Genomic DNA, 25366 nt, shown 5'->3' on the forward strand with positions numbered 1-25366 from the left:
CCCTCCGCTGCTCATGCTCTTTCTTCTCTCTCTCTCTCTCTCTCTCAAAATAAATAAATAAATAAATATTTAAATATTTACTCAACTACATTCTGCTGAGGTAATTTTTTAAATCTGTGTTTGAAAGAGGCAAATGGGCATTGTTTGTATGGCCTATGATAAATATGAACCAAAAATACTTTCATAACTTGGTTTTTGTGTGATAGGTTTTATGATCATTTATTCACTAGAATATTATAACCCAAATAACATGACAAACAACTGGGACAATAATGGCAGGAACTAGAAGATAACTAGCATCTTTATCCTACCTCAGGATCAAAAGAACTTGAATCTGTTTCTAGACCATGTTTTCATGATGAAACAGTGTTTCTGGGTGATTTAGTTTTTCTTTCTACGGTAAAACTGAATCAAATCTCCCATTTGATTACATGGGAAACATCACACAGGTGGCTGAAATTATTATATCAAATCTGCCTCAATGAAGACATGACCTTCATAAATTTCAGGCAAATGACTATAATAAATTTTGTTTTATGCTATATTCATAGAATGAGATATTCTGAATAATGAAGTAGTAATCGTGAATAGATAAATGTGACAAAACTAACATGAAAGGACAAACACCATTTTATACATTGCAAAGTACTTCCCTTCTAATTTTCAAAGAACAGAAAGAAAATGTTTGATAAAAGAACATGCAAATGTATTAGTTAGAACTTCAGAATTTCTAGATCAGTGAGAAATTCAATTTTGTTGTGTTATAGTATTCTCAGAAACTGGCATTTTCATACATCCTAACAGCCAATATTGCCGTTTTTAGCATTTAAAACAAATAATTGTGGGTAATGTATACTTCCTTTGTCCATAGGAAAGGATAATTAAATTATATAAAATAAATCAGTCATGAAAGATTTTTTTTTTAACTTTTGCAACTTCACATTAAATAATAAAACTATTAAGTAGCCATTATCTAAATCTCATTTTTAAATCTTGGTTATTTAAAGAATTTCTTCATTTTTGTGTATTTCTTCTCTAATTGATTATGGCTATTTTTATCAGTTTTGTTATTTTCCTATTAAGTAGTTATCAATCAACACTTGAGTCACACGCTTTTATTCCTTGAAAATTTCAGCTTTCCAACACTTCCTTTCTTTTTTTTTAATTTTTTTTAATGTTTATTTTTGACAGAGACAGACAGAGCATGAGTGGGGGAGGGGCAGAGAGAGAGGGAGACACAGAATCTGAAACAGGCTCCAGGCCCTGAGCTGTCAGCACAGAGCCCGAAGTGGGGCTCGAACTCAAGGACCGCGAGATCATGACCTGAGCCCAAGTCGGACGGCTCAATGGACTGAGCCACCCAGGGGCCCCCAACACTATTCCTTTCTTAATTCAATCTCAGGAACTTTTCTTATTTAATGATCTTGTCCTCTACCATATAGCATCTACCTGTAATATTTGACAATGTTGAATTTACCTAAAACCCTGTGTTTCTGAAAAACAATGAAAGTTAATGGAATCGCTCCCTATCTCCTACCTCCAGATTCCTGTATCTTTGTTTCATAAATGATTAGTTAAACTGCTTAATCTTCACTGATCAATAGAAATACAATTCTTGTTAGCCAAGCTGTGATTAAGATTATCTCCTTCCCTGAATTTTGACAACCTTTAAGCCGAGCCAGCAAACAACCCTTCCCAAGGGGATGATCTCCCCGGCTCTCCACTCCTGGTAACTTCCTGTGGTCTAGTTCCCCCTCAGGTCACTCTTTCATGGCTCTTCCCCATCTCACTCTTTCTAGCCTTGTTCACTCCGTATAAAAGAAACACTCTTTGTGCCTAACCCTGAAATGCCTGCAAATCTTGTGACAGCTTCTCTGATTCTGGTAGTGCAGAGTATTTCCTACTCAGTAGTGCCTCTCTACTCCCTTACAATAATTCTTTCAAATAAAATCTCTCCTTCTCAGGTCTGAATTTGTTTTTTATTTGATATACCCTACATTTTTGTTATTACTGAAGTTAAGCTTCCACAGTATGTTTCAAGAATCCCAGCGTGTTATTGCTTTCCAACCCTCTCCTCTGAATTGCCCTGATCACAGCAGTCCTTGGGCCTCACTATGTTTTAATATCAGTAATATCACCTTTTGCTCCTCACTCTTCTCAGGGGTCCTTGTTTCTCCTTAAATACCATGATAGATTATTATAATGACACTTTTTGGGGACATCTCTTCAACTTGCCTGCTGCTCTTTTGTTTATTCATATTCATTTTGTAATAGTTTAAGTCCATCTCTATTTAACTGACTGGAGAAAAATGCTCTGCCATGCCGACTATCCTGACTCTTCTTTCATGATCATTAATTGCAAGTGGGCTTTCAATGTTGCCAAGCAATCATACCATATTTTGTCCAATACATTCCCTCTCTAGCACTTTTAAATGACTGCTTTATGTTTCTACTCTTTCCTCAAACCAAGAGTACCACCTCCTTATCTGTGCTCTCAGAGAATAACCTTGCTTCCCACTTCACAAAGAAAATTATCACAATCATGAGAGAACTTCCAGAGAAGCTTACAACACAACTTTAAATACCTGCTAGCATCTGGCCCTGCATTTTGTGCCTTCCTTTCTAACATAAGAAATAAACCTTTCTGCATCCTTAGACCCCTTCAGTTGTGCAATACATCTTATCTTCCTTTCTCAAGGACATTGTTAGAGCAATTTATTATTTTCTCTCTTGCAACATCAAGTGGATACTTCTCCAATTCCCACCAACATACAGGCATGCTATTATTTCACCCACGTTGAAAAAACTTTAACAAAATAAAATATAAAATCTCTCTTTACTACCTTAGACTGTGTGTTCATTCTCTGGTCCTTTTTATAACAAATTATTTCCAGCTATATATGTACTTACTCTTCTGATTCTACTCCTCCCGTTTCCTTTTTGAAGTTGCCCAATCAGAATTTAACCCCATAATGTTACCAACACTACTTTTGTTAAGGTTATGGATAACTTACATCTTTATAAATCTATTTGTCAATTCTTGATCTTCTTTTATTTGACTTATCAGCAGTGTTTGTTATTATCATTCACTCCTCTTTGGAGCACTTTTATTTGATTTCTAAAATTCTACACTTTCTCCTAACTTGATTGCAGTTTACTTTATCAGTTTCTATTTATCCAACATCTTAACTTAGGAATGCCTTAACACTATATTCTTGGACTTTTCCCCTTCTGTATTTTCATTTACTAGCATTTAGTTCCATTGCTTTAAATAAGTGTTTTTTATAATGATAACTTCCAAGCTTGTGTCTGCATCCTAGACTTTTCTCTGAACTCCAGATGTTTAATCCCACTGCTTACTCAGTATCTCCACTTGGATATCTTTTAGATATCTGAGAGTTAATATTTCCGTAATTCTTTATCCTCCAAATCCTCTCAGCCTTCTGTATTTTCCATTTCTGTTAATGGTACTGACATCTTTCCATTTGTTCAAAATGGAAACCCTTGCAAAAGACTTTGAGCTTACTCTTTCTTTCACACTTAACATTTTACCCAACAAAAATTATGTTGGTTCTAACTTTGAATTGTAGCTAAATTTGTCAGAATTTGTATCTCAGAACTCCATGAAAATAGATGGCCTCATAACATAAGTGGTGTTTTATGTTGGGATTCCAAGAATTATGCTGAACTAGAAGCATAATACACCTGCTGTCCCTAATCAGCTTTCTTTGCTTGAATGGGCCAGCAAACATTAAATCCTAAAATCTGAATAATGAGAAACAAGAATAAGAGTGTCCCTGGTGTCTTTCAGAAGCAAATGAAAACATGATAATAAGGAAATAATAGAAGTTAAAGATAATTTTTACATGTAAGTTTTTCACATGTCCAGAACCCAATCCAAGATAAATAATATGTGAGAAGACCCAACACACATGCACACCCAAATAAAACCAGCAAAATACTCCTATTAGATATTGGGTGATTAGATACTGGCACTTTAGATATTGGGTGATTTAGACATAGACTGTAATACTATTTTGCTTACTATAAATAAGAATATAAACACAAACATGTATTTCAGCATAGAGCTAGAAAATATAAAGATGACATGGATTTTTAAAATAAACAAATAGAAATTCTAGAGTGAAAGTAGAAGTTACTGATTATGAAAATCGGTTGGAATGAGGCATAGGTACCAAAAGGAAAGAAAGTCAAGAAAAGAGGTAAGAGACATAGAGAATACATTGTGAAGTTCTATTGTTTGATTCTTTAGAAAGACTGAAAAATATAAGCAAAAGTAGTAACTAAAGAAATAATGTCTGATAATTTAATGCATAATAAAAGACATCAATCCACAAAAGGAAGAACTCCAATATCTCAAAGAAGATAGATCCAGAAAGGTATCCACAAGAGATGGATATAATAGAGGAAATTGTTAAAAAACAAAGAAAAAGGGAAGGCCATTTACTTTGAAAGTAGTGAGTTGCCTTTGGTTAACTATTAGATTGTACTTTTGTCAACAATGAGAAGCACAAGATAATGGAATGGTATTTTCCATTTGCTATAAAACAATTACCCAATATGAATTCCAATTATAAAAAGAACTCTCAAGTATTAAAAGTAAAATAAAGATTCTTTTAGACAAAAAAAGTTTGGAAATGTTTGTAATCAGCACCTCACACACACAAAAAATAATAAAGGACTCTCTCGAGGCAGAAAAATATCCTCCTAAATGGAAGATTAGAATAGCAGGAAGAAATGAAGAGTTACAAAAAAGGTAAATATGCAGCTAAATCCAGATATTCCATTGATTTTATCAAATACTAAAGGTGTCTGCTGTTGAATATACAAAGTCATATATATATGTAATCTAAATACAGTATAGTGTCACATAAACATCACATAATTGTGAAGGTAAATAACAGAGTTAAAGTGTCCTGTGGTTCTTGCATTGTATATAGTGTCAAAGTACCAATTAAATTTATCTTTACTAGATCAAGGATGAATGTTGTAACACATACAAAACCACACAAAAAAGTGAGATTAAATCCCAAAATAACTTCAAAAGAAAGGGAATAATCACATTTATTTAATAAAGAATGCAGGAGAACAGATAAAAGCTTAGAGAGATGTGGTTGCCATGCAAATCAGGATAGGGTTTAGATTTAGGACAGACAGAAGGGTCACAATGGAAGGTGCTCCTCACGTATTACATAGATCTGACCTTGTTGTTGTTACATAGGTGTTTAGTTGGTAATTTATTAAGTGCTGAATATGTATGCTGACTTTTTTAAAAAGAGTTATATCTTACAATTTAGAGGACAAAGGTATTAAGGGAATATCCCTGATACTTTAAGACCATATTTCTAGAAATCTAGAAATATGAAAAAATTTCTAGAAATATTAGTATTTCTACTATTATTGATTCTATAAATGTTTTCTCTATTTTATTTGAATTTGCTGACATATAGGGCAGGTTTTTAACAAGTTACCTGTTGAATTTTCTCACATTGTTTCATATTGATTTTTCTGATGTTTACAGATCTGTGATATGCCTGAAATAATAGCAATGCTTAGAAAATTATTCTGTTCAAATTGACTGTCCAGGTATAAGTATGTTTTAAGTTAAATACAGGCAATTCTCATTATTCACAGTAGTTGTGTTCTATAAAATTGCTTCAAATAATAAATTAGTGAATAATAATTGATTGCTCTTAAAGGAAATACTCTTAAATTCACTCTTAATGGAGTTAAATTCATGCAAATCTCTGATCACATTTTTATCACCTGATCAGTATATAAGTTTTATGAGTGTTTCTGCTTACCTTATTTAAAATATATCATTGATTCATTAACACTGAACATGGTACTGATGAAGTTTTGGGGTGATGGGGGGGTTCGTGGGGTCTGGAGCCGATGGCAAAGAATTCTTGAGGAGGTCTTTGGTGCAAAAAGGTGGTTTTCTTAAAGTACAGGGACAGGACTCATGGGTAGTAAGAGCTGCACTGGGGTCCTGACAGGTAACTCATTATGTACCCTCAGGTTGGGAAGGGATCAGGGATAGAGTAAGTCTGTAAGGAATTTGGGGAGCAAGGTTTCCAGGACCTTGAGGGGCTAAATGTTGCTAGGGAAATGCCATTTATTGCCATTTAATAAAGCCGCAGTCCTGAGACCCTTCAGATGTATATCAGGGGCCATAAGCTTGGGATATGATTGTCAGCATATATCTTGGGACATCGAAGTATAGGAAGTAGATTTACAGGATCCTTGAGGTTGGGACAATGTTAAGCCAAGGTTCTCTTTTGCCCCTAGCAAAATGTCATCATTGAGGCAGCTGAGCTCCTTTAGAAGGAAGTCACTCGGGCAGTCTCAAGGACTTGTCAATGGGCTGTAGGCAATAAGGGAATTTAGTTTTTCATTTGCCTTAGTTTCCCACATTACCAAGGCAAGCACTTAAACTCCTTTCCTTTGTTCTTGAGTAGCTGGGAGTGTCGGAAGAATATCACACATAATCCACCTGGATGGGGTTGTACCAACCTGTATTTTGCCCTCAGCCTGCCTCATGTTCCCTCTTCAGTATTATAAGTCATGCTTGAATGAAGCTTATCTAACACATGTATATTCTCTTTAAGGCACACACAGCATTCTAGTGTTTATGGAGAGCAGTTCAGTACGATGGGTAAAAATCAATTTAAACAACAAAATCACCACCAACAACAATGAAAATGTGAAAAAAGTGGCACTAAGTAAACCACACACACAACACACACACGCACACACACACACACACACGCACGCACACACTCACACACGCACAAACATGTTTATTCTGTGGAGTCTGAAATAAGAAGGCAAAACATCACCTTTGCCAGCCTCACCTGTAAAGGCATGGATGTGACTCATTTTTATTTTTTCAATCTTTTTTATATCTTCAGGAAGGAGGAATTTCCTCTGCCTTTCAAGGTCCTTTTAGCTGGATTAAGAATCAAATTGATGGGTCTCAGATTAATAGGAGAAAAGCAAATTTAATTTCACGTGTACAAGAACTCCATTGAGACATGAAACTCCAAAGACAGCCAGACAACATGAGATATAGTGTCATTATGAACTAATGAAAATGGGGTAGGTGTCTGGGACCTCAAAGGGAAGGAATGCAATTTACAGCAAGATGAAAAAGAGTAAATGGTAAACAAATGAACAATGGGACATAGTGGACTTTGGTCAAAAGGCCTAGCTAGCGGGGTGCCTGGGTGGCTGAATTGGTTAAGCCTCCAGCTCTTGACTTTGGCTCAGGTCATGATCTCACAGTTTGGGAGATTGAGCACCATGTTGGGCTCCGTGCTGACCTTGCAGAGTGATATGCCCCGATTCGAGAGACCCCCCGAAAACAAACCACCAGAGTCCAGAGCCAAAGCCAAGCGGCAAGGGTCGTTTATTGCAGGTTCGAACCCGGTCCTCCACGCACTCGTCGCCGGTGACGCAAGAGGCCCCGAGCAAGGATCTTACAGCTTCTTTTATAGACAGGCACAAACAAGTTAGGGATTTTTTTGAGGTTACAGAGTTGTTATAGGCTGACATTTAAATTTGAACGCTCAGCAGAACTTGATTGGTTCCCGCCTTTATTTCAAACCATTCAGCAGAACTTGATTGGTTCCCGCCTTTATGTCAGACTACGACCGGGCACGCCCTGGCTGGTTTCGGGAACAGCAGGGGAAGGGAAAGATTTTTCTTTGCAGTTGTGAGTACACCTGGTAACTTTTCTCTTAGCCTCTCACAGAGCCTGCTTGGGATCCTCCCTTTCTGCTACTCTTCCCTGCTCTTGCTCTCTCTCTCTCTCTCAAAATAAATAAATTAAAAAAAAAAAAAAAAAGACCTTACTAGCTTCCTCCCTATGTATCATACCTACTTCATACTGTAATGTAGTTATCTATGGTGACAGCTGTCTTCATAGAGCAGGTCCTCTATCTAAATCTTTTGGACAGTTGAGGGGGAGGAAAAGAGCTTTTCCTAAATTTGCTGGGTTTTGATTGCTTTTAACTCAAAATAATCATCATGCTAAACTGGCCCATCCTGGGGCAGCCTGCTTTTGACCCCTACATTATACATAAAAAGGAATTGAATTATCTTAAAATTTCAGAATGCTTCCCTTCTATTCAAATAATTAAAATTGCCTTATTTTCTTCTTTGATATTAAGACTTAAACTCATCAGTTAAAAAATATAAAATTAGTGTTATGGTCAGCACATTGTAATACTACTAAAACAAAAGATGACAGTGCTAAATGTTTTTCGAGGATATAAATAGTTAGATTACCAGTGAAACATTTTGTGACCACTGACATTTTATTTGATTCCCTAGAATGATCACTGTAGGTTAAAGGAGCACACTTTGAAACTGAATAGGCTAATTAGAAGCATTTAAATTTTAGTTGCTCTGAAATATGCAATTGATGTTGTTCATTGCCTCTTCCTGTTTTATAATACAATGGGATACTCATCTTTTCAACAGAAACTTTGACATATTGTATATGTAATGTTAATCTACAAGTTAGGTAGTAGCAGTATTATTTTCATTTTGTAGTACATTATTTGAAATAAGTTACTAGGATGCCTAGACAGGGGTAGGATTGTATAATTAGGTTTGGTCACACAGAATGAATTGTTAGCACGTGTGATTTGAGGGGTAATTGAGGTGCCTACAGATATATCCTGGAAGAATTTTCCTTAGACTTGAAGGAGAGCAGAATTTTTCACCCCAAAATATGCCACTTGGCATGAGGATTAATTTGAGCTAAATGTAATCAAAACCCAGTATATTCAGGAAAAGTTATCTTCCTCCAGCTCATCTGTCTAAATTTACATTGGAAAGGGACCCTGGAAGTACCAGGAAGGGCGCTATAATGGGACATACCTCTTTACCTAAGAAACTTATCTGCATAATAAAGCAACCTTTGTTTTCCAAACATCTCATCTGCTTCCCTGTGAATGGTCTTTCTTCCCTTTGTAGCTCCAGACTCCTACCATCTCCTTAGCTCAAGATGTTATACGTCTCAGTTACCTGCCTTTTGAGTCTTCATATCTCTTATGAGGCTCTCTTCTCCCATGAGGTCCAATAGTACATAATTAAATTTCTTTTTCTTCCATTAATTTATCTTATTTTTTTTTAATTGTTTGACCAGCTAGAGAATCTAGAAGGGTAAAAGCAAAAAATTTTCCTCCCCAATGGGTCATTCCTTTGATTATCACTGAGTGTCTGAAAAAAATCACTAAAATGACAACCTGGGGACAATAACAAACCAGTCATCACTAGATACTTTCCAAACATTTTTAATTATTAGTTTACCATCAATTACCAGCATCTGCAAAGCCTCTTACTATGGAAGTAGAGCCTCGACTATGGCGACGGAAAGGTCCAGTTGAGCTTTTAAAAGAGCAAAGGTGTGGAGCCAAAGAAATCTTTATCTAGATCCAAAAGCATTTGGTGAAAAAAGTATTAAATGATAATGATTTAAAAAAACAAAAACAACTAGCTACCATGTAAATACAAAAACTTAATATTTTTATGCTAAATAAAAAAATTAAAATGTAAAAAATACCATTTGCAAGCATGAAATACATCCAATATACAGGAAAAAATCTTCAAAAAAATAGAGGTCCAGTATACAGAAAACTACAAAATGTTACTGAGAAAAAAAACTTAGGAATACTGAATAAATTGAGGAATATACTATAGTTTAAACTGGAAGACACATTGAAATGACCTAAATTCTCCCCAAATTGATCTCTCCCCTCTAATTCAGGGAACTTGCAAAGTTGCGTCTGTGTATGTGGTGTATCCAATCATTTGTGCGTAAATTTACAAGATGATTCTAAAACTGTGATGGAAATACATATGAAGAACAAAGTGGGAGAATTCGTTCTATATGTGGAAACTTAATAGAACCCTACACTAGACTAGTTAGTAAAAGATACTGCTGTAAAAGGAGAACAACACGGCGGAACATAATCGGAAATCCAGAGACCAACTCACACATAGTCGCCTGATTAAGACAGAGATACCTTGGAGTTTAGAAGAAAGAATGAACATGTGGTCTTTTTCAGTAAATTTTGCTCATCTGTTGGATAAACATATGGAAAATGACTGAAACTTGATTCTTCCTTCAGCAGTGTGCATTACATATACAATTCTAAAAGTAAAACAATGAAGCTACTGGAAGATTATATAGAGGAATATCATTATTATCTTGGAGGAGATACTTTCTGAAAGAAGGTATAAAAGAACAAACCATAAAAGAAAGAGAGATAACTAAGCTTCATTAGAATTTAAAACTTAGTTCTAAAAAGATAGCTCTTAAGGTAGTAAAAGGCAAGCCATAGAGTAGAGGCAAAATACTTTGTCAAAATATATTTAATACAGGATTCATATACAGAATAAATAATATTTCACACTTCAATAAAAAGACAGGTAACCAAATAAAAACAAAAACAGACAAATGCTTGAATAGATACTTTAAAAAGAGGATCTTAATGTCAAATAAGGAAGAGAAAATATGTTCAACATCACTTATCATCAGGGTAATGCAAGTTAAAAACCAGGATGAGATCAATTTGCAAGCTAACCAGAATGACTAAGTTTTTTCTTTTTTTCTTTTTTTTTTAAATTAAAAAAAAATGAGTGTAGTTAACAGAATGTCATATTAATTTCAGATGTACAATACGGTAATTAAACAATTCTGTGTATTAGTGTTCATCAAGATAAGTGACTCTTAATCTTCTTCACTATTTCACCCAGCCCCTACCTACCTCCCCTCTGGTAACCATCTGTTTGTTCTGTATAGTTAAAAGTCTGGATTTTTTGGTTCTCTCTCTCCCTTTTTTCCCCTTTGTTTTGTTTCTTAAATTCCACATATTAATGAAATCATATGGTATTTGTCTTTTGTGACAAGCTTATTTTGCTTACCACATACTTTCTAGATCCATCTATGTTGTTGCAAATGGCAAGATTTAGTTCTTTTTTATGGCTCAATATTCCATTGTATATATATACACCACATCTTCTTTAACCATTTATCTGTCAGTGGACACTTGAGCTGCTTCCATAATTTGTCTATTGTAAATTATGCTGTAATAAGCATAGAGGTGCATTAATCTCTTCATCTGGGTGTTTTTGTATTCATTGGGTAAATACCTACTAGTGTGATTACTGGATCATAGAGTAGTTCTATTTTTAATCTTTAGAGGAACCTCCACGCTGTCTTCCGCTGTGGCTGTACCAGTTTGTGTTTCCACTAGCAGTGCATGAGGGTTCCTTTTTCTCCATATCCTCACCAACACTTGTTGTTTCTTGAGTTTTGGGTTTTAGCAGTATAGCTAAATTTGCAAAATATTCATGTGGCCAAATGTTGGCAAGAATGTGGCATACCTGGAAATCTCATATACTGCTGGCAGGAAAATAAATGGCCCAATTTGTTTGGAAACCTTTTGGTAGATACCTAATGAAGCTGAAAATATATGCATAGTCCATGACTAAAGTAATCCAATTATTAGACTCAATGGAAATGTTCAGATATGTGCATCAAGAGACATTCAGAGAATGTTCATAAATGTTTTTCATAATAGCCCCCAAATGGAAACACTCTAAATGTCATTCAAATTTATAATTGATTATTAATTGTGGTATAGCTACATAATGTTATGTTACCCAGCAATGGAAAATAACTACTGCTACCCTTTATAATATAGATGAATATCACGAACATATATTGATCAAAAAAGCAGCATACAAGAGTATATACTGTATGTGATTCCATTTATTCAAAGTTCAAAAACAGATGTAACTAAAGTATGATGATAGAAATTAGGTTAGTTGCCTTTCTGTAAATAATGGCTGGGAACTTTGAAAACTTTCTTAGGGGCTTCTTTATATCATATTTTTCTTTGAGTTGTGGTTACATGGATGTGTTTCACTTAAAAAATCATCAAAATGTACCTGTGATTTATCACTCTTCAAAATGTTTGCTTTATTTAAAAAATCTACTTAAAAACAAGTTCAATAATTTTCATTTTGTTACATTAGTAAACATGATTTTGATCCTTCATGGCAGAGTGGTTTAAATAAGAGTAACTTAAGAAGGGAAAGTAATCCAACTTGACATTCACAAAACATCCCCAATTTTAGCTCCAGTACAAGAGATTTGATCTAGGTTTCTGTTGAATATGACAACCTTGTAATGAAAGATGACCAAGTCATCATTAGATGATTCTAAGATATTTTCCTAAACTACAGCACTTTTTCCTTTTATAATGTTTGTTTGAGGGTTTACTTTAGAAAATCCACCAGCCATTAGATATGCTATGCTGCTAAATTACGATGGTTATAGATGACTACATGGTCTTTGGACCCTGATGAATGTCTCAGAAAACAGATTATTCACAGTGCAACACTTTTAGAAATTATTACAACAGGCTTATGATTCTGACTAGACTCTTGTTTCTGTTTGTCCTGCTATAGATATTACATACAGTTAGAATAGAATAGAAAAACTTTGGGGCACCTGGTAGCTCAGTCGGTTGGGCATCTGACTTCAGCTCAGGTCACGATCTCACAGCTTGTGAGTTCAAGCCCCACATCGGGCTCTGTGCTGACAGCTCAGAGCCTGGAGCTGCTTCAGATTCTGATTCTCCCTTTCTCTCTGTACCCGTCACCTGCTCTGCTCACTGCTTCTCTTTATCTCACAAATAAATAAAACATTAAAAAAATTTAAAAGCATTTATTAGGTATGCTCATTAGGAATAACAAAAACAAAATAATGATTAATCCTGATAAAAACAGACTATCTTTCAAAAATATGTGTGTATATGTGTGTATGTGAGAGAGAGAGAGACAGACCAAATAGACAGAAACCATGTTGACTATAGTTTCCAGGTAAGTAGCCTACAGTTTGGTAGACACCTTTTAGTCTCACATAAGAATATTTTAATTATTCTGTATGATTTGGGCTCAGCTAATTATAATATGCACCATAAATCTATTTATCTTATTTTTTTCCTAAAATATCTTGTCTAATTGGTAATACAGATTCTAGATCTTATGGATATATTGTTCCTCAACATTATCTGTCTTAGAGGAAATAGAAAGAAGAGGAGAAATGGTTATGAAAATATCAACCTTCATGGCTTCATTTTTCCAATGCCACCTTAGAAATATCACAATACACTTTTAGAGGGATTCACATAGATTTAACTAGCTGTGTAACCAGAAAAAAAAATTCTTGAACATGGCTAATAGTGTGACCCAACTTAAATAACATTCTAGAAGAAGAATGTGATGTATGATACTAATTTTAGTGCTATAGGACATAGTCCCTTATTGGGAATGAATCTCTGATTGTCCATTATTTTAAACTATCTTTTTTTTCCTTGAATCATAGGATGTAAAGTAGCAATATACACTTTCTTTATTTCCCTGTTGATAGACTATTACTCAATCACTAATATCTCTTGCCCTAAGCGTACCTGTGTTTTATAATTTCAGAACTTGTCATACTGGTGAGAAGCATGACCCTAGAATATATAACATATATCTAACTGCAGGAAAAATCAACCATAAGTGAAATAAGCCATATAGGGCTTACTTGTTCACACAGTTAGGATAAATGTTACAGAAGGTTATATTCTCATAGTGTAAGTATTTGATAGTTTTAATGTCTAGATCATCAATTAAAACAATATTATTTTATATTCATAAAAATTCAGCATATCAAAGGATAAAGGCATATATATAAGGAAGGGATGAAAATCCTTCCCACACATGCTAAAGTCACTTTTTTTAAGGACAGGGGAAAATTCTTGCTAAGGATAGGAAGGAATTGCTATTCATATGGAAGATGGTCAGGTACTGTCTCAGGGAATTAGAGGGCTCACACAAAGAACAGAATTAACTGAGTGATTGAGGAGAAAGACATAGTTATAACAATCTCCCATTCCTTCAGCTTCTATGCTGGACGGTTTATAAGCACAAGACCACTTATTCTCAGAACAGATTCTGAGAGAAAGATGTTTTAACAACGATTTAAGAGAGACTGAAAGATCGAAATCTACACAGTCACTGAAATGTTTGGGCTGGGAAAAAGGGCTGTCTGGCCTCCATCCCTGGTTCTTAACAACTACACTGCCTCCCCCCTTATGATATAGACCCCAGTGTAGTGAATATACTTGTATCCAGAGCAAGAGTTGGATTTTTAATGAAACATAATTTATATTCAAATACATGTACACATTTTAAGTTTGTTAATTTGATAGTTTTGGCCCTGTTAAACTGCCATATAACAACTACCCAAAACAATATAAACTTCCATCATCACCAACATTTTCCTCATACCATTTTGTAGTCATTCTTCCCCCAACCCTTGACAACAACATTTTCTATCCTCATGAATTATTATGCCTCTTTGGATGTTAAATAAATAAACAGGTGCCCTTTACTGTCGGGCACCTTTCACTCAGTACTATGCCTCTTTGAGATTTAGTCAATTATTGTAGGTATAGTTATTTATACCTTTTTATTGATGTGAGTAGTACTCACTTTAATCACTAGTATTTGTTTATCCATTCTCTTACTGATTGGTATTTGGAATTTTGCCAGCTTTGAGCACTTAGAAATAAACCTTTTTGCATGTTTTGTACAAAGTACAATCTACATGGGTAGACTAAAGTGATAGAGAAAAATATACAATACAACATTAATCAAATGAAAGCTAGAGTAACTGTATTTCAGACAAAGTAGACCTCAGCAGAAGGAGGATCTTCAGGAATAAGAAGAACATTACATAATGTAAAGGTGTCAATTCTCCAAGAATATGTAAGAATTATTATTTTATGTCTCTAACAAGAAAGTTTCAGTAGATACTTAGCAAAGACAGAGGTGTCTTAAAGGAGAAAATGACCTGAGAACAACTATCAATAATGGCACCTAATTGATATATTAGCAAGGTCTATTCTCCAAGAAGAGAATACGCATTCTTTTCAAATGCACATAGGATTTCCCCAGTACAAATCATATTCTGAGCCAAAGAACAAACCTTAACAAATTTAATAAAATAAAAATGGTACAGATGCTATAGTCTGAATGTTTGTGTCCCCCCCAAATTCACATTTTTGAATCCAAATACCAAAGGAATGATGTTAGGAGGTGGGGGGCTGGGGTTTGGTTGGATTACGAGGGTCTCACTCTCATGAATGGGATGTAAGTCTTATAAAAAGATCACGCAGAGCTTCCTGGCCCCTTCTGCCACATGAAGATACAGGGAGAAGTCCACAACCCAGAATAAGGCCCTTATCTGACCATGTTGGCACCCTCATCTCCCATTTTGAGCTTCCAGCACACTAATAAATAAATTTCTGTTGTTTATAAGCTGCCTGGTCAGCGGTATTTCCTTAGCAGCCTGAATAGGCTAAGACAAAGTATTTTCTCACACTATAAGAGTTTAAGCTGAAATCTATAATAAATTTATCTGGAAAATCCCTAAATATTTGAAAACAACATAATTGAAATGTGCTGAGGCATAAAAAAGCTTGAAGTTTTGCAAAAACTATCAGTGAGTTTAATTGTTTGAAATTTGGAATATTTGAGTTATGACAATGTTAGAAGAATAATGTAGACATAGTTGACCATGGAAGGCAGAAAGGTGGCAGTTTGGTCATGAAGAGCCTCTGAGGTTTATCACATTTTAGTAAAGGCAGGCAAGTTTCTAGTGACAACTATCCCCCACTTGTAAGTTGACTAACATAAGATATATATAATTTCTTTGTTATATAACAGTATTGAGCAATGTTTTTAGGCCTGCTTTCCTCCATGCCATTATTCATAAACCCTGGCTCCTTCCATGTTTGATACTGTCCTCTTTTAGTATATAGCCAGCAGAAACTAAAGAGCATGGAGATAACATTCAAAGAAGTTTTATAAACCACTCGTGAAGGAAGTGTATGTTGTTTGCACTCAAAATGCATTTCAGAAAATATAGATAGGCAAGTAACCAAATCCAGGAAGTCTGAGAAGTGTAGTTTAGCTGTAGGAAGGGGAGGAGGGAATAGGAGCTCAAGCACAAGAGGTACCATTATGCCTGGGGAACCTATGAAATGATTCCTAGTGAGGAGACCGTTCACACTGTGGGAAGCAAATTGTGAAAAATACAGCTTTTCCTTTCCATTCAAGTCAAGGAAAACAAAAAGTTGAAATGATTGTCAAATGCTGTAACCACACATTCTTTTGTGTATAAGATCTACACACAAAATAATTTTTTAAAATAAAATAAAGGTACCCACTCAACTTGGAAATTCATGGGCCTTTATTGACCCTAACAAAGTCTAACAGCAAGGGACAGTAAAGACAAACCATTTTTAATTGAAACCGTGGGGTTAGAGATTTAAAATCATCAAGTGCAGACTCCTTTGCGGAGAAGATTGACAGGGAAATGATAATCGTGTGTTAGTAGAGGTGAGCTTAATATTGAGAAAGGGTGTGGGTGTGTGTTTGTGTGTGTGTAAGATGAGAAAGACAATGCTTGACAATGGCTGGAAACCCAAAATGGAAATACTATTTCTAATATGTCAAAATGTATATGGAAATCTGATGGGATGAAATATATAGTATGGGTTTCACAGCACTTCTTAAGTGTCAGAGTCTTTATATCTTAATATTCACAAGAAACTTATGACTTAAATATTAATATATTAACTTGAAATAGGAAATATTAAGTAATATCCTTAAGCAAATCTCCAACTAAGTAATTAGGAATCTTGAATTAAAGCCAAGTTGTTCTGATTCTAATAACTGAATATTTAAATACTATGTTTTACCATCTTCTAAAATATCTTCTAAACCTTTGAAATGCATTATATTAATTAGGACAACTAAAGATGTAGTTAACAGTTGGATGACGATACATGTAATTGTTAACATGGTAGTAGAAATATGTGAGAAGTCTCAAACATTTGTTCAAATTTTATGCCTTCAGTAGCAACTAAGTTAATTCAGTTTATGAATGAAAGAAAACTCCTAGAATTGGGTACTTTGGTAATGTGATGAAGAATTGGAATGGTTACTGATTGTAAGGAGAATACTAGCTATTTAGGTATCCATTATAATATTATGAGACAGGATTGAAGATCCAGATGAATTTGGAAGCCATTCATCAAATTTCTTATAACCCAGGTTCTAGGAGAATTACTTAAATGTGCCTTTTCTTTAACATGGTATTAAAATAAGATTTTGAAAGTGTGTCTCTTCACATGGGCTCATTTAGAATTACTCTTAAGAGTGCTTGAAAGAAGGGTTGACCTGTGACTTTGACCTTTAATTTTTCAAGAAGAAAACAGACCACTTAGGGTCTAAGATTGTTGGAGTGCTGATGTTCATTGACTTCTGAGTAGTTTACTATTTACATTGTTTATAAAGCTTCTCTCAAACAGTTAACATTATAATTTGATTCATGTTTATGTGAGAATTTGGAATAGGTTTTAAGATCTTTAGGGAAAAACATGTTTCTTGCCATTTCATCACCATGACTGTAAAAGTATCTTACATTGGACTAGATATTCAATTGTTGTATATTGAAAATAATGAAAAACATGTCCAGGGATAAAAGGCTTTCAAGTTTTTGAAGTATCAATAAGATAAACACACTTGATCTCTGTGTATACAAATTTTCCTGTAGAGATGATTGTCATATCTTTGTAGTTCTTTAGTTTGTACTAGAAGTATTTGCAGGTTATTCGAGTTAACCTGCAAATCTCCCAGATAATTATCCACTGAGGAATAGGCTGTAACATGAGTGGGCAATTAAAAAATGGTAGGAATGAACATTATAGATTACACTATGGTAGAATAAAAGACACATAAAATTTGTACAGGAAAAAAATTAACAGCTAGACTTTTTGTGACAGGACTGTGAATGTAGAGACAGGATGCTAGTTATTGACTTCCACAAGTTTAAATAGATAGATAGATAGATAGATAGATAGACAGATAGATAGATTTAGGTACATATGTATATATCTATCTGTATGATTGGAGTATATCTTTTCATGTACAGGGCTGCTAAATTTAGAGACATAAGAGTTATACTTTCTAATTGGCCAGTAAGGTACAAGAATTTCTAGTAATGAATAAGAAGTGCCAGAGTAATAGGACTTCTAATTTAAAACGTGCACCGAAGCACCCTGGGGTACTTCAGCAAACCCACAGGAGCACAGCATGATATTTTAAATGTTCAAAGAAAATGTGGTGAAACTCAATACCAGTAGGAAAGTACATAAAATATTTGCTCTAGAAGTTGTAGTTTTCATGTTAGTGCTACATTCGTTTCAGTGGCATCCTATCTTTGTTAAGCTGGGTTTTCAGCAACTATTGGGATAAAAAAGTGAGTATCATGTGAAAATTAATGTAGAAAGAGAAATGAGGGCTCAAGGTTCAATCTGATTCCTTGCAGTGTCCATTCCCAACAACACACCCATTAGTAATTGTGATTCTTAACCATATTTTACAATATATTTTTTTTAATTCAAGAATATTTTTTCAAACAACTACTTAGAAGTTAAAATACAATGTACATTAAGTAGAATGAATGTAATTTCTTAATAAACAGGACTGTTAGGTATTTCTTTTGGCCTAGGGGGTAGAGTGAAAAAAATTACTGAATTACTAAGTTTGATAAAGTTTGGAAACCTCTACAATAAAAGAAATAATATCATTATATAATGTGTGATCTGCTGTCTGTAATGCATGTGGGGACTATGAACTTTGGTGGAATTTTTTTAATGCTGAAAATGATATGTAATATTGCTGTCTTTTTCATCAAGTAATAAGGCAAATAAGATATCAGCATAGTTCACACCTACTCAACCTAAGATAATATTTGGCTTTCAGAAGAAATTACTATTTTCAGCTGATGTAAGCTGAAATTAAAAATCACACCTCCTATTCTACCTCAATTATTATCTGAATAATAAGCTACTCTTTTGGTCAAGAGGTATTTGTACTGTTAATTTTTTCCTCAATTTTAGCCACTAGATGTGTAAACTAGGTGACTTTCTATTGAACTTGTGTCATTACGTTGGGCACCATGACTTTGTCTATTTAGACCTTAATGGGGTATCTACATTTGTGGGCTTTCAATCCATAGTTTATAATTCTGAGAGAAGCCTCTGAGAATTGGATGATTCTAGTCATATGATGCTAACGTTAAATGTCTACAACGGACTAAAATCCAAAATGCAGTGGTCTTTGCCATGAAAAGACAGACATGTACAGCTGGAGTTTAGGTGTTTAAGCAATAGCAGTCATATATATGCTTCTCCAGTAGGCTTGAGCTCTTCTACTGACACTACTGTCCCTTGGTGGATGATTATTCTAATAAAACAATCCTTAATCATCCATCCTATCAAGACCAGATAAGACATGACAAATCTGAAAATAATCAGACTTCTTTTGCTTCAGATTTTAAAGTTTTGATCCTGATTGGTATAAATTTCTCAGTTGCAAAGGAGATGATGGGATAATTAGACCACTAATTCATCTGTTTGGTTAACTATTAATACACTGAAAGTGTTGATCTTTTGTTGTATCAACTTGGCTCTGATGATAATAACTAGATATTCAAACACTAACCTATATGTTGTGAAGATTTTTTTTTGTACATGTGATTGAAGTCCATAATCAGTTTCAAATAAGGAAGATTGCTGGAAGCATGTCTTCTGTTAACCATGGAACATCCTGATGGAACCAGGTTTCTGCCTTCTTTGCCCATAGTGTCCACTATCTTGTTCTGTATCTACCCTGTTGTCAAGAACTGCAATATAAATATCCTTGTTGATCCATGACATTCTATTTCATCCAGGAAGGAGAGCAGATGCAAAGTTTGCATGTTAGACTCAATATGTGAAGAGGCTGAATTAGAGGAGGAACTAAAGTTGTTCAGTGTTTTCATAAACATGACCTATATGTGTAGTCAAAATCAAAATAATGAGAAAACGGTGTTTAAGCACCTTTCAGGGAGGAAGATAGCAGGGAGAAAAGAAGACTAGGGACTGAGATGGAACCTTTATTTTTTTCTTGTATTAAGATATCTTTCTGTGATGAAAAAGGTCATTTCACTTTACCACTCTAAGTAGGACAACTCAGGTTTAATTAAACATCTCCTTTATGCAACAATTCTGAGCTATAGAGCAACCAGTTATGTTGGATAAGTTACAGGGTCCCCTTTAAGATTCTTAAGAAATTAATGATTATACTCTGATTTTTATAAGACCTTTCTATTTATGTTTAACTCAATCACCTATACTCTGCAATGATTTAGTATGAGTTTTTCTTCTATTTCCATTGTTTGTTTTATTTTTTAATCGTTCTTAGAAACATGAAAGTTGGGTTTTCCATTCTAATTTTGACACATCAAATAAATAAATTAATAAAAATATCTTATTTTCAAGATTTTATTTTTTTAAGTAATCTCTACACCCAACATAACACCTGAACTTACAACTCCGAGATCAAGTCCCATGCTCTACCAACTAAGCCAACCAGACATCCCATTAATAAAACTATCTTTATTCAATGAAGCTGGGTTAGGCAGAAATTCATTAATTTTCTTTCATTGGTATATGTGGTATGAATTAGATAATGAACAAATTATTCTTCTCCCTTTAATTTAATAATGTTACTATTTTGTTTACCATCTTGAAGTTTAAAATGTTTCTAGTGATAAGTTGGAACAAGACAATATGTTATCAGAATTTTAGAGATTAAATTTATTTCATATTTTACTGGAAAGTGTTCTTTTTCCAGCACATTTTTATGCAGTGATGTTTGCATTCATCTGTTTTAAGGGTATATCAGAGTACCATAAGAGAATAACACAGATTCGGTTGCTTAAACAGAAGAAATTCATTTTTTTCACAATTCTAGAAGCTGGATGTCTAAAGTCAAGGTTGCAGCAAAGTTGGCCTCTTGTTAGCCTCTGTTCCTGGCAGGTTGTCACCTTCTTCCTATGTACTCACATTGCTTTTCGTCTGTGCATGAACACATCTGGCAACTCTTCTTATGAGAACACCAGTTGTATTGCCTTACGGCTCCACCTACATAGCATCATTTAACCTTTATTGCCTCCCTGAAGGCCCTATCTCTAAAAACAGTCACATTAGGGGTTTGGGCTTTAGCATATGGAATTTTTTTGGAGGGAAGCACAATTCTGTGCATTACAGATAAACTTTACCAGATTGTTAAATTTTCTCCATATAATTATGAAAAAAAAGGCATTAAAGAAACAAATAAAGCATTCTGAAGATAAAGGAAGTCTATTAATAATGTTCCATTAATTAAAATCTTACTTTCAATATGTGGTTTTGCATTTAAGATTCATATGATCATTTCCTGACATAGAATCATGCAGAATAGGAAACATAAAAGTCTAAACAGATTGTATCATGCTGCTTTTTCCATTTATTTTGAGAATAATCTTTTATTTGTATTCGAAATAACATTTTGGTTTTACTGATCTTGAAAATATTTGAATCGTTAAAATTTAAGAAATAAAAAGAAATGTTTTCTATTCAGGATTAGGCACATACATGTACATGCACGCATGTATGCGTGCCTGTAAGTGTGCACACACGTGCAAACACATATATACTCTCATTCTTACTTAGCATTATATTAGTAAGCTAAAAAGTTGGAAGTTTGCACATATAATTGGGTGAACCAGAAATAGAATGTTTTCTCAAAGTCAGGTAATTATGAAAGTGCAATATTTGAGCAAAATAGTATGTAAGAGTTATATTGATAGAGCTTAATATATAACCTATAGGTAGAGGAAGATACTAGACTGAAAATTTCAGTCAAAGTGAATATATATATTCGAGAATTAAGATTCCAATAACAACTCACATTATAATATCTTATATTCGATCAAGTAGAGGTAAGAATAAATTTAATTACTTGCCTGAAAATACCCAGTCTCTAAGTATTAAATTAAAATATCAAATTGTAGGGGCGCCTGGGCGGCTCAGTCAGTTGAGCGACCAACTTTGGCTCAGGTCATGATCTCACGGTCCTTGAGTTCAAGCCCCACATTGGGCTCTGTGCCGACAGCTCAGAGCCTGGAGCCTGCTTTGGATTCTGTGTCTCCTTCTCTCTCTGCCCCTCCCCCACTCATGCTCTGTCTCTCTCTCTCTCTCTGTCAAAAATAAATAAACATTAAAAAAATAAAATATCAGATTGTAATTTTGTCTCAACTGCTTTTAGAAATTTAAGGTACAGATCAAGAAGGTCATGGCATATTAATAGAAGCATAATTGGGATTTCTTGAGAAGTAGATGCCTGAAGAAAAGCCCCCATATCTGTCCCCTTCCAGTGTCCCCATACCTAGTTGGTTGTGTGTGTGTGTGCATGTGTGTGCATGTATGCACATGTGTGTTTGCACATGCATATGTGGTGGGGGCCAGGGTGGATATTTAAAAACTCTGGATACATTTGGAGAAGGACTCAAAGATGCAGGAAAAGTAGTAACACATTAATCCCTTCCTACAAAAGAACAGGGACCTAAAAATGCTGAGATAATTGATAGAGAGCAAGGTAGCCTGCGAGTTAGGACAAGAAGGATGAATAGTGCATGGCCATTGTGATGAGAGATTATAGTTGGACCAGAGACCTCACCTTTGGTTACTGACAAATAACAAATGCCCGGGATGAGCTAAAAACAGCCACATGTGGTCAGTGTATCCTATCTACATTCTAGGATAATATATTAACCCCTTTCTTTATCTGAGAACTTAAATTATCCACAGAGTGAAAGGGAAAGAATAATCTTGAATTTAGTGAGTTGAAAACTCCAATTGACAAGAAATGACAACTTGAAATGATTAATTCTAAAACCAGAAAATTACTACAAATAGGAAGATTATGTAGTATTTTTTGTGACTCAATAGAAGTGAGGGCTTGTGGCCTGAGTAAAATGAATTATAGATAAGTAAGTTCACTATTTCTATCTGTTTTTTAATTGGAATTTTCAACATGCTACAGAGATACACTTTTTATTTAAATAAAACCCTAATGATGGGAGACATTATTTAAAACCTTGGACATATGTTACTGTATATTATGAGTAAGAAATAACCAGTTGGGGAAGGCTTTTGTGGAAAGACCATTCTCAGCCATTGGAACCATGTTTTTCAGAGGTCGTGCACTTTGAAGATTCATGTCAAATTGGAACTGACAGAACACAAACGTGAGAGTATGTGGGAAGTATAGAAAGAGATGAAATCTCAGAGTACGCAGGATAGAGAAAACATAAGACTTTAAGCATTTTGGGTTTTATTCTAACAGCTTTTTTTTTTTTTTTTACTTTTAAAATAAAGATGTGCGAATGACATGATTGGATTTTAAAGTGAGTTTTCTCTGTGTACAGTGCGTAGAACAATTTAGAGCAGGATGGGAACTGGTGTGAGATACCTACTACAGTAGCCCTGGGGGAAGAGAATGATCATTTTGATTAAGGGGACAACAATGAGGAGTACATTGCACTAAAATAATTTAATATTTAAGAAGTGAAATAAGATTTGGATTAGAATTGATATAGTTGAGGACTAGTATATCAAGGCATTTTTATTTCTACTTTGCACAATCTAATGGATGATAACTTTTACTAAACTAATATTTTTTTTAAAGTATAATCATGATATTCAAACAAATTTAAATTGACACAATGCCAAAACTATAACAGTACAGCCTGGTTAATTTTATTTTACTCATTGAGAAGATACAGTTCATTCAAAAAAGCTTAGCCAAATATATAGGCAATCAGGAATGCTGAGGTAAATTTGTTAGTAGTTGTAAAGGTGGCCTCTTTTGCAATGGGGGATGGAAATCAGTTGACTCTTCCAGAAAAGGTTTAGTTGCAATTCTTTCGACAAGACTAATGTGGATTGCTATTAGTAACCTACTACTTAGAGAGTTGGGAATAACTTAAAGATAATGAAAGGCAACATGATTTCATAGGATTCCCAGAAATCACAGAAGGATAGTCTTTTTGTAACAATTTCAAGGTCTTCCTCAATATTTGGGAATAACTGAGAAATGGGCACTGATCAAAATTTCAATATTTGCAAGATGATTTGGACGTGACCTTGTGAAGCTATGGTAAAGGTATGAAGTAATAAGTTGGATATATGTGTCTGGAAATCATATGACGCTGATTTTACATAGAAGTGGTAATTGAAATCTTTGTTTCAGGAAATAGATTAAGAAGAGAGCAGTTCCTCACCTAAGCTTTGAAAAATAGTAATACTTAATAACATTGTAGAAAAGTCTGCGAAGAGAACCAGACAGTGAGCTAGGACCAATATCAGTGGTGATTAATACTGAAGGCAAAGAAATGAAGGAAGTCAAATCATTGTTGAATGCTAATGCCAAGTATAATAAGGATAAGATATTTAGAGCAAAGAAATTGTTTCATTTGTTAGGGTTGCCTAGGCTATAGAAAATTTGACACAAAAATGTGTATTTCAAACAGAATAAAAGCGTGTTTCTCATTTATCCTGTATTATCTAATGTACAGTCCTAGTTGATGGGATAATCTCCCCCATGTGATGACTCAGAGATGTTGTTTCTCTCATTTTTCCCCCATTATCCCCAATGTCTCTCATCTTTGTCTATGCCCAGACAGCAGAAAGGAAAACAAAACAGCATGGAGAAATATACCTTCTTAAAATTGTTGGCTCATAAATGACCATCAACTTAAATCTTATAGCCTACAACTGTTAACTACCCACATCTAAATTCTATGAGAGAAGCTATGTGCTCAAGAAGGAAAAATATATGAATTTTGGTGAAGAACTAAAAGTTTTATAACAAATATCTATTGAATTTAGAGATATCCTTACCATGAATCACAAAGGAGTGATAAGGTAGTGAGATTGCAGTGGATTGAGAAATGAAAGAAAATCAAGGCAGTGGGTAGGATCATACTTTCAAATCTGAGTGTCAAGAAAAGCAGGGTATGACTAGTAGTTGGCAAAGAATATGAAGCTGAGCTTTTATTTTTCCCATTTCAATCCTCCTCCTCCTCCTTCTCCTCCTCCTTCTCCTCCTTCTCCTCCTTCTTCCTTCCTCCTCCTATTCCTCTACTCCTTCTCCTCCACCTCCTCCTCCTCATTATTATTATTATTATTATTATTATTATTATTTGGTTTAAGGAAAGCTTCCTGGGAATGTACAAAAATTATAAGAATATACAAGGAAAGATTGAAAAAATGAAAAAGAAAAATATATATTAATAAATAAAAAATGCCTGAGAGAGATGTGAAGGACGCAAAAGAAT

The sequence above is a fragment of the Lynx canadensis genome, chromosome A1 (genome assembly GCF_007474595.2).
Source record: "Lynx canadensis isolate LIC74 chromosome A1, mLynCan4.pri.v2, whole genome shotgun sequence".
Classification (NCBI taxonomy): domain Eukaryota; kingdom Metazoa; phylum Chordata; class Mammalia; order Carnivora; family Felidae; genus Lynx; species Lynx canadensis.